The sequence below is a fragment of the Carassius auratus genome, chromosome 24, assembly GCF_003368295.1.
Source record: "Carassius auratus strain Wakin chromosome 24, ASM336829v1, whole genome shotgun sequence".
Classification (NCBI taxonomy): domain Eukaryota; kingdom Metazoa; phylum Chordata; class Actinopteri; order Cypriniformes; family Cyprinidae; genus Carassius; species Carassius auratus.
In genome coordinates this window covers 7,747,255-7,762,761 of record NC_039266.1, presented here as the reverse complement: position 1 = coordinate 7,762,761, position 15,507 = coordinate 7,747,255, and the positions used below count along the sequence as shown (strand labels likewise).

Below are 15,507 nucleotides of genomic sequence, written 5' to 3'. Positions count from 1 at the left end.
CAATTCAAGTGATTAAATATTCTGTAAATCTGACAGTAGTGTCGAGTCCTATTGAAAGATTCAATCTGCCCGCTTTAAAGGCTTCACAATGATTAACAGTTGAAAACATTCATTGGAAATTTAGAAAAGCCCTTTGCATCTCTTCTCTCTAACTCGTATGTTTGAGTGACTCCGAGCGACTGGGGCCCTTCCTCCACCCTTCCATGTCCTGACTTGCCAGACCGAGCAACACAAAACCTCACAAACAAATGACGAAGTCGGTGAATTCAGTCACCAGTTTATGGACTCCTGAACTTTTCACGTTCGGTCTCTCTAACTCTGGCAAAGACCAGGGCATCATTAGAGCACTGTGTTTACAAAGACTGAGAGAAAGGTGGACAGAGTGGAAGGAATATCACTAGTGCTCCCTCTCTTACTCTCGTAAGTCACACATTGGAAAGTCATTCACCCTGGAGTTGACTGTTAGGTATTACACAAGCGATGGCTCAGAGGGGAATGAGACTCTGAACTTTACGTAATGGCCTACTGAACTAGCATTGCGCTTGAGGCAAAACACAACGGGACGTTATAAACCCCATTTAAAGTCAAAAGAAAGTCCTGAGGCACAACATTCTCCTCGGTAGAGTGTATTGCATGGCCATCCACTATGAAAATCACCACAATCAGCCAAATCCTGTAACCTGATCCACAAGAACAGTGAGTTTCCGAGACCATTAAAAGCACGAATTAAGTGTGTCCTGTTAAAGTTGGTATTAATGGACCTTGTGATTGTGTTTTTTGGTATCTGCTGTTTTTGTAGGGCTGAAATATTGAGCCAACACTGCAAGTCAATCAAGTTTATAACAGATGCACTTTAGATGCAAATTAATAAACAGATGAAAGGATGAGGAGGTCTCTAGACTTGTTTTAGGCAACGGTCACATTGACTTTCCTCTGATGCTACGATGGTCGTGATCTGTCATCATGGTCTGCATTGTCTTTTTTAAAAACTTAAATTCAACACATAACAAATAATAATAATAATAATACATCTAAAATGTAAAAACCTATAATCTACTCCACTACTGCAGTTCTACATTTATGTTCTTTTAATTCAGTTAGGAGGTCATGCTGTGTCGTATCGATCTTCTGTCGGTCACACGGTGTCACGTGATGTGAATTCACAGGTCAGAGTTCACCAAGTTTAAACTTTGGAACGTAGCGAAATGCTAAACTTTTCACATGGGCTTGTGTTTCCGGTGTGAAGCATTCGTATGTGTATGAATGGAAGTCACGAGAACGAAAAGTGTAGTGTGACCTGTCCTTTAGTACCCATGTTTGTCACCAGGTTTCCAATTAAGATTAATAAGACCTAGATTTTCTTCCCTTTTGGTTCAATATGAATTGGTTTCAATGTTGATTTGCTTTTAAAGTAGCAAGTCTTTTCCATAATTTACTGATAATGTAATGTAATGGCAGAAAATACACAATTAATGAGAGCACCGGTCCTGTGTGCTCCATTGCAGCATGTTGTGATGAGTCTGTATCTGTTTGGAAGACATGTTCAGGTTTATAGAGGAGGTGAGGATGGGTTTCTGGCATTTTTCAGATGTTAATTTTCATTTTATTTTTAGGTGTTAAAGAGAGTAACCCGGACTAACCACAGAACTACCGTAACACATATTTAATCCATCATAATTCTGCAATTAGTTTCATATGACCTAAACAGTCTAATCTAGAAGTGTGAGAAAACAGACCTCTTATTAAATACTTCCTCTACAAAATCAGTTCACTGCACCAAGAGCAGAACAGAAACAGATATGCTAAGCAAAAATATAAAAACGGGTGGCTGAGCACAAACACACACTAACACATGCATCAGAAGCATGACATTTTTCAATCTAAAACAAGCCTGTTATTGTCTTCTGATACTCAGTATGTACCGTAAGGCTCAGCTGTTTTAATGCAACGTTTACCACAAGCTGAAGTCTTTTTGTGCAGCTGTTGTTTACGGTGAAATCCCGGTATCTCCCTCATCTCTGCAGCCACTCAAACTGGTTTTCTGTGGATGACAGACGGAGGCCTCGGGCCCACACAACCATGCGTCAGCACCAGCTCAACGTCCTATCAAACACCCGACTAAAACAACACATCGTACCATGTTGGTAAAGTCTCACAGAGCAGAAAAGGCGACATCTTTTGGTTGATTTAAGTGCGTTACTGACATTATCTTGGTCACATCTAATGCATTTTGTTATCATTGTTACATGCCGGTGTGTGATAAATGGTTTAGTCCTGTTCTGTGACTTTTTCGACAGATGCGCCACAAGTCTGAGCATGGGAGACTGCAGGCGCTCAATAGAGCTGCTTGAGCAACAGGCCATGACTCACAGGAGGCAGTTATCTGAAACTAAACATGCTCCTATGAATAGATGTCAGTCTGAGCACATCTAACAGCCCTATGAACTGAATTCCATATTGGCGCAAAAAAGATAATAATAAAGTTGTGGGAGCAGATGAATGGCAGTCAAAGGCCATCTTGGCTAGTATTTTATGTAGTGTAGAAGCATCATACTTTGACCTAGACAACAGCTGTTTTACAGAACAGAATGTTGACCTTTGACCCTGCTACCTGAGAACACCTCAGAACGAGAAATGGAAAAGTAGTAACTCTCATTTAGACTCGACAAACTGTTCAATGAACCACCGAGATGAACATTAGTTCATGCAATAGTTAAAGTGAAATAATATTTTTTTTACAGAATGTATTAATCTTGGTTAATAATTTTAACATTTTTCAAATTATACATTGTATAAAATAAACCAAATGAATTAATATAATGTGAACAAACATTATTATAATTCACAACTGTATATAATCAGTTATCATTAACTTACATTAATAAATGGTACAAAAGTAGTACCTTATGCATTAACTTTACAGAAGTTAATTTTGTTAATGCTTTACAATAAGGAATCTTTTGTTTTAACTAACATGAGCGATATATTTTGTACAATGATTGATCAGTTAATAGTTTGCTCATGTTAGTGCAGTATTAATGTGAATCAATTCTAGTTAACTGTTAATGTTAACAAACTAAACCTTACTGTAACCTTGTGTGTCACCACAATGGTAGTCTCTTTCTTTATCTTTGACGTTTTTTTATTATCATCAATGCCTGTACTGATGACACAAGTCTACTTCCATTTAGTCTTGAGTCTAGCCCTTGCCTGGCATTTTGTCTTCACATCAATTCACATTCTTCTTCTACAAAGCAACAAACACAAATACATTTCTCAGATTCTTCCTGCATCTCGATGCAAAGTCATTCCATAACCGCCCTACCTGAACCGAAAACGTCTCGTGTTTGCAGCACAAGACGACGCAACAGATTCCAGCTTCATGCAGCGGACGTTAGCCTGTATATGAAGTGCATGTGACGTCTGGAGATCCCAGAGCAGATCGAAAGTTCAAGCTTAACGGTTCCAGTGCAAAATAAACTGTGACTTGACATCTGTTTTGTTCACCTTACTCTTAATCTGCATACATGGCTGGCTTCACTGTTTTTGCAGTAATGGGCCGCATGCACACTGCAGAAGCTGAATTTGATGAATGACAGAGCAAAGGATGTGTGGCATACTGTGAAGTATGAGTTTGGCTGTGATTGTAAAACGGTGAGGATGAATAGACATGTGGATGAAAGGATGAAATAAAAGAAGGAGAGATAAAACTCAAAGTTTCAAGGTGAAACTTGTGGGCGGGACTTGAGAAGCAGGCCAGGCATCCATGCTGCATGTGCAAACAGTGAGGATGCTCACGCGGACAGACAGCCTCGGCTCGGCTCGGACCGGACGGTGAGGTATATTTACCCGTCCTCAGACGAGGTTGTGTTATTCTGCTGCCGTTCTGGGTTTGAAGAGGGATCGCAGTGCACCTCGTGTGTCAGCAACCACTGCTCACACTGCAGGGAGACCACAAACATGAGTTTAATATTCATGCCTATGAACACACACACACACATACACACACACACACACATACACACACACTTTCTTTCAGGATGAGACTTTCGACCTTGAAATCTGTTATAAAGTAATAAAAGCATTGCAAAATCTGCTGTGTTGAATCATAGCCCTATGAAACGATCCGTTCGTACAGACAAGCTGGATCTCAGTGGCTGGAGTTTGACCTGCAGTCGTAGTACAATTTAACTTGCATGCTCTGAATCAAAACAAGCTTGTAGTTCAGGTTCTAGAAATCACCCTTGATGTGTTTGTTTAGAAAATACTTCAGCCCAGTTAAAACTACATACAGCAGAAATCTGTCGGTTGCTGTGAATGTCTGAGTAATAATTCTACTTTGGATAAAAACAGCCAGTGTGGTACAATCAATGATTCAATCGATACTGAAATCCTCGACTGAATCATTCAAAGCCGTTAATGAACCAACATCTGACTCACTTATCGACTTCGTTTCAAGTGATGCATAATGTATAGGTTTGTGAAATGACATTAAAGGTTTGCTTTAAATATTTTCAAAATCATTCTTCCATAAAAATGTAAATATAGTGATATAACACTACCATTTGAAGTTTTTTTTAAAAGAAAATAATTTTCTTCAGCATGGATTCATTTAATTGAATAATTGACTGGGCCTCTTGCCCAGCAATTTTATTATTTTAAATTGTAATATTTTACAACATTATTAATTATTTAAACATTCAAAACAATAAAAAAAAAAAAGTGTGAACCCCTGCTTTTGCACATTATTTTTATCTAGAGTTCTTAAGAATATTGAAACATTTTTTTTTTTTGCGTATACACCCCATTTCTATTTACTTATGTGAAAATGCTGTAAGCTATTAATATGAGTAGACCAGAGTAGATTTCTTTTTTACTTGCAGTTGCTAAAAATATAAACAGAAAGCTTGCTAAATTACCTGTTTGTTAGAAGACTGGTATTTTCTTATAGTGTAGTTATGTTTCTGACATTTCCTAATGTTTTACACAAATTCTGCTGATTTTCACCAAAAAACCAGGACAAGAAAACTTTGCATACTCTGTCTAACAAACACAATAAGGAGCGTTCAGCATCACTTGTTGCATCGCTAATCACTGATTGGCCCGTTTAACGTCTGTTAGCCGTCCGCAGACAGAATGGAGGGATACAGAGATGCACAGACGAAGAGGAGGAGAGACTTACGTAGCTTTATCCTCTTTGTGCAGGAGCTTTTCAAAAGAAGAGACGTGGAGAGGGGGTGATGGAGCATGTGTCTTTAAATTAGAGAGAGGGAGAGGGGGACGTAACTGACTGAAGACAGATGACCATAAAAAGTTCACAGGAAACTTCTCCGTTGGTGGTGGGGGATGGAGACGAGATGGAGAGACGAGTGAAGGAGAGATGGAGGATGGGATGAGAGAGACAGGACAGAGATTATCAGATTAACGGCTGGTAAATCGGTCTAATTGAGAGGCAGGTATAATGGCCTGCTGGAGGAGACATTTTCGCCACGCCTGTGTGTGTGTGTGTGTGGAGTTTAAGCTCTGTCCCCATCAAATACACCCATCTTGCGCGTCTTCTCCCACGTTACACTGCTCTGATGATGATGACAGGACACTGACTGTGTTCAGCGACTGTTATTGGCTTTAGTGTGAATCACACAGCAGTCAGAGAAAAGGAGACAAAGTGAGGAATACATCAGCAAATGAACAGATTGGTTTTACACAGCCAGCATCCCTGATGCATTAGCACAGTGATTTAACAAATGTATTTTTTTATTTTTTTTTTGTAAAAAATGTATAGTACATTTGTAGCAAAGTTGCATCCATATTATACCCAAGTCTCTGTAAAAGAGATTCCATTCACATCTTAATGCACATTTTAGGGATAAAATGGCAAATTTGCATATAAACTTAGTTTATGGTTAGACAATTTAGCAAATGCATTACCGTAGATAAGATTAGGGTCAGTATGATGACAAGGATGCATAAAACTGATCAAACGTTACGTGACTGTAACATATTTAGTAAGTTTACATTTTTTTTTATTTTAAAGAAATGGACATTTATATTCATATAAAAATATGAAGCAGCACAAACTGTTTTCAACATTGTTTCTTGAGCAGCAAATAAACATATTAGAATGATTTGTGTAGAAAACAATATTTTTTTTTTTGAAAATGCAGATTTTCCAGCATAGGAATTTTTGCTGTATTTCAAACTAAATCAATGCAGCCTTTGTGTCTTCTTAATTTTTTTTTACAAATCTCACCAATGGTAGTGTAGATTCATATCGCATCAAAATAGTCATGTGATTGTGTATCAGTCTTGTGACTTAATCTCCCATCATTACTCAAGTACAAAATTATGCCACTAAGTTTACTGCTATGGTTATAGAGTTTGTTTAAAACCTCAAGTATGAGCACCAGGTATAGTGACACTTTCTCCGCAAACAACTAATTAGATGAGTCACTCGATTCAGAGTTTTACAAATAGTTTGTGGAAAAAAAGTTAAAGCAGTCGAAAAAAAAAAGAGAGAGATTCCCTGCGATGAACCACAATTAACCGCTGCAAGTTGCATTTCATTCTTTCGTGCCAGGAAACGGTTTAATTTTGGCTAAATTTATGTTTAATTAGTTCAGGTATGGGCTACATCCATTTTTGGGTTAAACCTGTTTGTGTATGCACACTATGTGATTACCTCCGCCTCCGTGTGTGTGTGTGTGTGTGTGTGAAAGAATGCTACTGCTCTGTTTCAGGCTGGATGACAGGCACAGACAAGTGCAGGAACCAACGTGTTTGAGAGCAGTTGGCGCGCTGAGATAGCGCTGCTTTCTGCCTAGCACATCACCCCTCAATATCAGTTACAATAGCGAGAGGCCAAGATAAAAACCTGTGAAAGACAGACAGGAGATGGGACCTGACGCAAAGACAGGAAAGTATAGAGTTTAAAAGAAAGGGTTGAAAAAAAAAACTGATGAATGAAAGGAGCATGCTAGGTGGCGCAGATAAAGAAAGAGCAAGGTGAGAATCTGGACAAACGGGACAGGCCAGTTTGCTCGTTTGCTGCTGAAAGAGCGCACAGAGTTAACTGCTCTCTCCCTGGCTTGTTTGCTTTGTTTCTACTAAACACCAGAGACACTGAGGGGAAGAGAGGGGGCGGAGGACGGGAGTTACCAGAACCAGCACCACCCTGAGGTCTCGTATCCTTATCAATGCAAACCGTACACACCAGGGCTGATACTAATTACAGCAGTTAGACTATGCCACAAACGACAAGCATTTGACACCAAGTCCTACTCGAACAAAACCTACACTCTTGAGAATATTTTTTCAGAATATATATTTATTGGGGTTGAGTTTGCGAGCATTGCCATCAGAAGTGGGACTTATGCCAAAAGGGTCATGTGGAGATGTAATTTCACAGCCGACACAATGCAATAATACCATCCCATTATATGCTTGAAACACATTCTTATTCTGATGAGGTGTAATTGACCTCCAGTACTCAAGGGGGTTGATGTGTCGTATTATATTTATAGTAAGATTCCTAAATAATAAAGGTTTAACAATCTTCAAACAATTGTTAGGTAAAAAAAAAGTTAGGCTGAATGCACTACAAGTCGCTTTGGATAAAAGCGTCTGCTAAATGTATAAATGTATAAATGATAATGCCATGACTCAAAAAGCATGACCATAGAAGAAGACAGTTTGTACTAATGTCTGTTACAAAACCTCTTGTGTCAACGTATCGAATGCAACACATACTTGCTTCAAAGAATGCAATGGTATTACCATGATAATAAAGTACAATGTACCATGCTTCAATGTCCAAAGAAACATGGTGATACCAAAAATTATGTTACATTTCTTGTACAAGTGAGGGGTGAAAGCACCCCTCAGGATGTTTCTCAATCATTCAGCAGAAGTGCCGGCAATGCACTCAAAAGCAAAGACATAGCGAATTGAAATCATCTGACCAGCCATTGTGTGGCAACATGTGGAAACTCCAGTGAGGTTTGAGTTCCTTTTACAGATGATGGTTTATATTAGAGCAGAACAGAGAATAGCATTTGCCCATCAAACCAAAGAAGGCAAAAGCAGACACGTCACAAGCCCCAGTAATCTTCTCAGCAACGAAAATCCTTATTCACGATTTTCTGCTTCCCAGGCAAATTTGCAAAGATGTTGACATCAACCACTGACAAGACGGCACATCCAGTTTTGTCTGGTGACTGATTGTTCATGGTAACACGACTAACAATAAGAAAGAAGAAACTATGAATGCAAAATGGTGACATATCAAAGGAGCAACTTTGGGTTCAGCTTTGAATAAAATAAGGGATTCTGCAATGAAGTTGTGGCATTGGTCTGTGTGATCGACTGTTTTACTCTTCAACATAATTCAACACCTGAGTCAAGCATACATCATAACAGGCGACATGCTAAACTGCGCAGGAAGTGGCTTTCATTTCCAAATCAACCCTGGCTGCTTCGCCTTAGGGTGAGCTTGCTTCATGCAAACAAGCTCTGTATCTGTGCGAGCATCTCAGATGCACTAAACATGTTCAAAGCTTCCAAATCATAAAACACATAGCCTTTTCTTGCTCAATGGCTTTAAGACAGATCCTTGAAGGGTTGCAAGGACGCACTGGAAGATTTGGTGCACATGTGCTCTTTGGATGCTTTAAGGGGGTTGGGGGACCTCTAGTCCCAGCTGTGGCACAGGCTCGGTAGTTCCTGGCTCTTCAGAGATTAATAGATGATGTAAACAAGCATGCAAATTGAGGGGTGATTGGCAAAGGACGACTTAGCTGTAAAGCCTCACAGGTGCCTGCGACAGGAACAAGTCTTAGACCCTTCGTTCTTGCAGACAGCAGGCATTTATTTGGGTCTGAAGGACACATATGGTGCCTTGGATTGGCCAGACTTCACAGTGGGGTACTGCGAGAGCAGTCGACTGCTCACATGAGCGAAGTCTGAGAACAGGACTGCCTTGCATTCAGGCTCATCTCCATATCCATGCAAATATGCATGGGCGGTAAGAGAAAGAACTGCATTCTCTCACAAAAAAAAAAAAGAGGTTGGGTTTGCAGAGATAGAGTTCTTGTAAGCGAAGACAGACGCTGGCTCATGCCCGGTTTCTGTGGAGAGCTGTGGTGTGAGTTACAGAGGGGTGCAGATGTAGGGTCCATGCTGACAGATCAGTGTGCCATTGACAGCTGCCTGGAAAAAGCATACACTGTCCGCCCTCATTACAGATGGTGTGTGTGTGTGTGTGTGTGTGTGTGTACAAGCGCTCTCAAAGAATATCGCTGTACCCACCAGTCCGTCTAAGACAGGCCAGCCATTTCAGAACACTTCCTTGATATAGAAACAAGAGCCGTGAATGAAAAGAATCACAATGATGCAAGACTACATGGGGACGTTCATCCCAGGCTTACTCTGGTTAAACAGTGCGTGAGGTGTAGAGGACTGGGTGAAAGGAGGATCTGCGAATCTAATCTCCTTCCCTCCTGTTGTTCTTGTTGTTGTGATCGCTCCTTTATTTAGCAGACATGTTCCTGCAGGAAGACCAAGAGATCTTTCCCTTGTCCGACTTGCTAAGATGACATTCTCTATGACTGGGTTCGACTGCGATCCGTGGATATAAAGACATTTGCTTTGTGCAACAATTAAAGGTCTAGATTTTGTACTCAAGTTTTTTTCTTCAATTTTGCTTCATGGGCAAAACTGGAACCTTAGATTCATCCATGGAAAAAGAATCATCTTGGGAAGCAGTCACATGGGAATTCCTCTTATCTCCCGCCCACTTTCCCCCATTCCACCCTCTCGCCAGAGCTAGTCGGGGTGGCCCATGCCGTTCTCCTTTGACAGTTGTCTATCTGTGCAACAAATGGAACATTCATCGAGGGGCAGCAGTGACAGCTCAGCTCCATAAATCCAGAGGCACACAGAGGGCTCTCCAAACCTCACCGAGTACATGGCTCACGTCAGTTTTACTGAACAACTAAATTAAGTTTGGGTCTTTTAGATGTACAACTCACATCTACCACTGATCAACTTTTCTTTGAAGATCATTGGTGATAATAAAGGATACAATCAACAACTGGAAGCACATAAAGAATGTTCAATGCATGCCTAAAACTGATTTTAAGTCCAATTAATTCAGAATTCAGAGCGGGAACATTCAATTTAAAACACATCAAGTCCTTAAAAATCTACTCTCATTTAAGCATTTATACTATTGTCCATAAAGATATTAAATTGATATAATGTGGCACAACCACCAAGTAAAAATGTAAAAGCAAAAACTATTTTGGGGTATTGTGCACATTAGTCGGCATGAATGAAAGTGGCCTATTTTTAATGAATCTAAAAAGCCGCAGAAGGACTGAAGGTTTGGCTTATAAAGTGGTGTTAGCTGAACTGTGCTTTACAATAAAAGTATAAAGATGCTTCTGATAACCATCTCTCTTTCATGCACCGTTGAGGTATAGGCGTGGCCACTGGTTTCATGAAGTAGACTCTAAATTCACTGTACACCTGAGAACACAAAGAAACCAGGAGTAGGAAGAGGAGGAGGAGGTGCGTGGGGGTACCTCCAGGCATTTTTCAGTCCTGGTAAACCGGCAAGCTCCTACAAGCCGTCCTGAAAAGAGGCCCACGATGCTGTGCACACACATCCTGAAACTGATCTGAGTGAATGCGCCATTCCTGCAAAGGGATTCCCTCACAACTGCATGAAACAGCACTCAAGGCAAACAAAATAGCAAAAAACAACATCAATTATTATTCTGAAAAAGTTGTGCAAACAAATCAGATTGTGATGAATGTAAAATAAAACATAAAAAAGAAAACTATTCTTGTGAGTGCAGATCATAATTTATTTTGGAAAAAAAACAGATTAATGCACCAAAATAAAAATCAAGTGACAGAAGAGTGCAGTGCAAATGGCGTCATTGAACAAATCCGACTAAAACATTCTGTAGAGCATTTTAGTTTTACAGAAGTGAGAACAGTTTGAGTCACTGTAAATAATGTGCTAGCCAGTCAGTTTTTGAGGCTGGCGAGCTGCCACGGAGGGTTCTCCATCATTTATTTGGAAGACTAAGAGAAGGAAAACCACTGGAGGGGTGTTTGACAGAGAACTAGGCAGATATGCCTCTTACGGCATGCTATAATAGAGCTCTTTGTGAAGCCAAGAAGAATACAGCCTTCATCGAGCTGATGCTGAGAACATCTCTCTGTGTCTCATACGTGCACACATAAACAGACATGCAGTGACCACACATGATTTCTAGCCGTCAAGGCTGCCTTTTCCCTCCCATGAAAAAGAAGCTTGTTGGGTGAAAAAATCTAAAGCAAGATTTGTGAATGCTCTTATTGGACCCAGTTCTATTGGCGATGTTATCGTCAGTCATTGTGCATTACCTCACTCGCTCTTTTTTCACTTATTCACTCTATCATTTCTGCACCTCCCCTCCCGCCCCCTTTTGGCTTGTTGCAACGTTACATGTCCTAAACTCCAGAGCAAGGATGCAGGCTAAAGTACAAGGCCAAAACATCAGCCAACTGGGGCTGTGACGTCCGTCAGCCACCCACTTTAAAGGCTCCGCCCCCAAAAGCCAACCCATGTGACTCAATTCAGCCAATCGCGCCCGGTCTGCCAGCTGTTTGCTATTGCCGTTCGCCTGAGTGACAACCAGGCTGGTGGTTGCAGCAGGGGTCATCCATCACACTCCAGTGTGTGCTGACGCGCAGGGCTTCTCGGCTGAGCCGAAGCGACTCCCTAGCATCACATCACGTACAGCCCCCCCTCCCCTGCCTGAAATAAGAGTCACATTGTTTTTTCCCTTTCGTACTGCTCCAGAGTCACTGTGCAGGGCTCTCTCTACATAGGCGTCTGCCCGAGGACGTGCTCCTACAAGGGAGTGATTCATCTAGAATGGGGGGGTGGAGGAGCTAGAACTTCATAGGAGAATTCGCTGGCCCGAGAGCGTCAAAGTCACAATTCTTTTCCTAAATGTGGCAGCTTGGTGTTTAGCATCAGTCTGACCATCCTACAAAAGGCTGCACAACCATCTACAAAGAAAGAGCAAACCAAAAGCGAGAACTTTATGTGAGCGGATTCAATTCATTCAGTGCATCTCGCTGTAATCACTAGCCTAAACGCCATTCTACACAAGAAAAGGGGTCAATTAAGCTTTTACCAAAAGCACCAAAACTGAAAAAGGTAAACGTATGTACAGAGTAGTCCGTATACGTGACATGATTGAAATCAAAGCTTTTTCACACCTAGATTTTAGCTAGTCAATGTGATCATTTAGCATAACTCTGCAAACAGACCTGCGGTATGAAAAACTGTATTTACTGTTAATTATAATTATATTTTACAGTACTTATAGTCTGTTTTACACAGCCTTTTGTGGTTTAGTATTTGTGAAAAGACATTTCACAATCAGACTTAATTAGATTTTTTACTGTAATGCTGGTGAAAGCCATAATTAAATATCATGTTATTTGGAGCTCCAATCCTTCTACATTATGAAGCAGTTTTAATTGTGGTTTTAAATACTTTAATTCTTACAGAGAGTGTCAGCTTAAAAAAAAAAAAGGATGTTACTACTCACGTACTATCCTGATACGTATTTAAACGATTATGTAAAACTCAAAAGACTCAATTTGGGAGTGGAGTACACAAATGTACAATGTTATCCACTAGACATCACAACATGCTGTTATTCATGCTTGTATTGTCCTTTAAGTTACAATTAGCTTGAAACCACCTTTAAATGACGAATCTGAATGACATCAGCCGGTACAGAAATGAAAGAAAGTACACAAGCCCAGCAGCAGTCAAAGGACGGGTGGTCATTACAGACCAATCTCTTTTGTGATTCCATGACAGTCTGTTGAGGCGTTAGGGCACCAGCATCTCAGCTGCAGGGCCGCAAAGGCCTCATTTCCATCTCTATAGGCCCCTTAATGTTTGCCCACACATTGATTAAGAGTGTCCCATCAGACGTAAGGCGGCACCAGAGTGGGTACAGATTGTTGGGTGGGTGACAGCCCCCTACATTGTGAGGTCCCGAAAGGATAAATGGGGTTAAAACATGCAGGGACAATTACAAGCTTCAAACAAAGGCGAGCAGGCTTAACCGAAATGGTCACATGACTCAATGGAAAAAGTTCTGGTTTCCTCCACTGATTTTGAACTCTAAACACTTTTTTCTTGGCGAGAGGTTCTTAGAGAATGACCTGATCAAGTATTTAATGTTCACCTCTAACAAAAGAGCCAAATTAGCAGAAATGAGGAGAGCTTTTCCTGTCTGGCAAATATTGAAACCATTTCGGCCTACTTCACTAGTTCTGATGAAGAATCCCTCACATGTAGAACAATAGTTATCATAATTATGAGAACCTGAAAAAACATCCAATATCCACCATTTCCTGTTCTGCAGAGGTTTCACAGACTCACACATAGCCTTGTGGGATAGGCCATTTCCTTAGCAAGCAATGAAACACGAGGTTGAATCACAAACACAGACGTGCCTGACATCATCAGGAGAGGATTTAAATGAAGTAACACCTGAAGTCTGGGATCAAATCTATGGTGATCTAGAAGCCAAAACAACACAAAAGTGCAACAAATCTTGTGAGAATAATCAGGTTTTCTATTCTGGTGGTCAACTTCTTTGTAACTTTCTCTATAACTTCTCAGCAGCCTTGCTCAAAGACTATGGCAGAATGAACTGAGAGCAATCTAGGAGAAGACATTACAGGGACACTTCCCATTTTATGACTAGTTACGCAACACTGATTGAGACAAAACAGGCGTTTTGCACATCAAACACCAAGGGCGCATGAAGGACTCTTCATTCAAATGAGGATGTTTTATGTTTTTGAGCTTGATGTGCTGAAGATTTGGACTGTCTGTGAATATCTGCATGAGATTCAAAAGCTTTATGTAATTCCTAAACTCATCAATTTCAACTTGCACAACCACAAAATACAGGCTTGCAGTAACCATAACCTGTGAGGATGAGTGAAGCAGCCATTTTGTCAGAGCCCTGACGTGCATTTTGTAAAGTCTGTACTTTCATACGGACCCTTGCTCTGGTCTTCCCATGAGCCAATCAACAGCCTGGTTATCTTCTTTGCTCTCTGATTAAGTTTATTATTGCCTCTGCTCTACTTTTCCCCCAGCACTTTGTAACAAAGTTCACAAGTGGAGTCCTAGCTCCCTGGTTAATGATAACACTCCTTGGATAGACGAGTTTTGTGAGATGCTCCAGATGGAGAGTAGATGTGTCCACATGGTTTTCTGATGACAAACTCTAATGAAGATGCTTTGAAAAAAAAATGGTAAAAGTCAAAAAAATAAAATAAAATACACTTTTAAGACCCTATGAAATGTTTTTTTTTTTTTTTCTATTTAGCAAATTATTTGTTAATATTTGTCTGGTTTCCATTTTAATGGTTTCATTAAGTTGTAATAATCAAAAGCATCTCTAATTAATTGATTTTATATATATTTTTAACTATTTTTATTATAACTATATTTTTTATATATATTTATCCCCAGAAATACTGTGTTACGCATTTACATTTTTCTGCCAAATAAATTCTGGTAATTTATTTCAATTTTATTTTCTTTTTTAACATTCCTAAAAAAATGTTTTTAATAATTATTATAAGTATTCATACCATCATTACATTAAGTAATATATTTGTCACAGTTTATTCAAGTTAACCAAACTTTTATTTTAATGGGCTGCTGTGAAGACCTAATTTTCTGTTTTCTGTTTTAAGTTTCCATTTGCATATAATAATGACAATAGTTTTTCTCAGAAAAAAATGGTAAAATGCTCATGAAGTGACTCTAGAGAATATGTTTGTGTTCACGTACTCGTATACTGAGGAGGCGGAGACTGTAAACACTGCAAGAGTCACAGGCGCTTCGATTGTGTGTTGTAAACGAAACAATGCATCTGTGCCATTCATTCACAAAGAGACACAGAACACAGGTTCATATTTAAATGGTATTTTGTGGCGTAATATTGACAGACACTAGTTCATATTTTGTTTTCACTTAACTGTACTGACCTACTTTTAATTTATCCATCCAAAATATAGCAGATTCCGTGACATTCCGTGTTATACAGTACATTCCGTTTTTATGACTGGATTCCGTGATTCCATCCGCATCATAGGGCCCTACAATAAGACTGGTTCCCAAATTCTGAGAGATGGTTCAGGGTTTGTTCACTTGGTGAGTGAATCTCATGAAAAACTCTTGAAATGTCGAAGCTTAAGAAAGTTTTAATAAGTTCTAATTTAGGACCACCAAGAATTGCAGAAAATCTCTGATGGTCATATAACGGGTTTCTAAATATATCGTCTTATTTTTGGAGATTGGTAGATTGGAACGTTTACATTCCGGATTCATCTTCATGGTTTTTAACACGTCTTCTGGGTGGGTCCCTCAGAAACATCCAAGCGTGCAGGCTCCCTGTGAAGTAGGTG

The 15,507-nt window shown here is 39.9% G+C and overlaps 1 protein-coding gene across 3 annotated transcripts in view; it reads right to left on the bottom strand.

Annotated features, from left to right (window-relative positions):
* The window catches only part of rreb1a (ras responsive element binding protein 1a), a 45,454-nt gene that overhangs the window by 23,095 nt on the left and 6,852 nt on the right, over positions 1 to 15,507 (bottom strand). The window contains exons 1-2 of one of the 3 annotated variants that reach the window (XM_026200881.1): positions 5,183 to 14,350; positions 3,850 to 3,941 (exon numbers count right to left, since the gene is read on the bottom strand). The exons of 1 other annotated variant lie outside the window; for it this stretch is intronic. The gene's annotated coding sequence lies outside the window, so the exon portion shown is untranslated. Of the gene's footprint in view, positions 1 to 3,849; positions 3,942 to 5,182; positions 14,351 to 15,507 lie in introns of those variants that run through there. One more of the 3 variants, XM_026200880.1, reaches the window with a different exon arrangement.